Genomic DNA, 218 nt, shown 5'->3' with positions numbered 1-218 from the left:
ATGTATCAAGTACATTTTTAAAAACTGAATGACTGTTGCTTCTGTAAGTGATTTTCAATATTAATGAAAAAATCTGATTCAGATAGATATATGTACTGTTGGAGACATTATTCACAAGTAACAAGGGTTTTCTTTATTTTTAGGTATTGATATTTTATTTCTTGTTATTTTTTTGTATGTGGCATAGGAAATAATGAAAACATAATCAGGCTTACATA

The 218-nt window shown here is 25.7% G+C and overlaps 1 protein-coding gene across 2 annotated transcripts in view; it reads left to right on the top strand.

Annotated features, from left to right (window-relative positions):
* LOC119592131 (zinc finger and BTB domain-containing protein 7A-like) overlaps positions 1-218 on the top strand; it is a 13140-nt gene that overhangs the window by 5761 nt on the left and 7161 nt on the right. The gene's annotated exons all lie outside the window — the stretch shown is intronic.

Source organism: Penaeus monodon, chromosome 29 (genome assembly GCF_015228065.2).
Source record: "Penaeus monodon isolate SGIC_2016 chromosome 29, NSTDA_Pmon_1, whole genome shotgun sequence".
NCBI lineage: Eukaryota > Metazoa > Arthropoda > Malacostraca > Decapoda > Penaeidae > Penaeus > Penaeus monodon.
The sequence above is the reverse complement of the archived record's forward strand: the minus strand, read 5'-3'. Positions and strand labels throughout refer to the sequence as shown.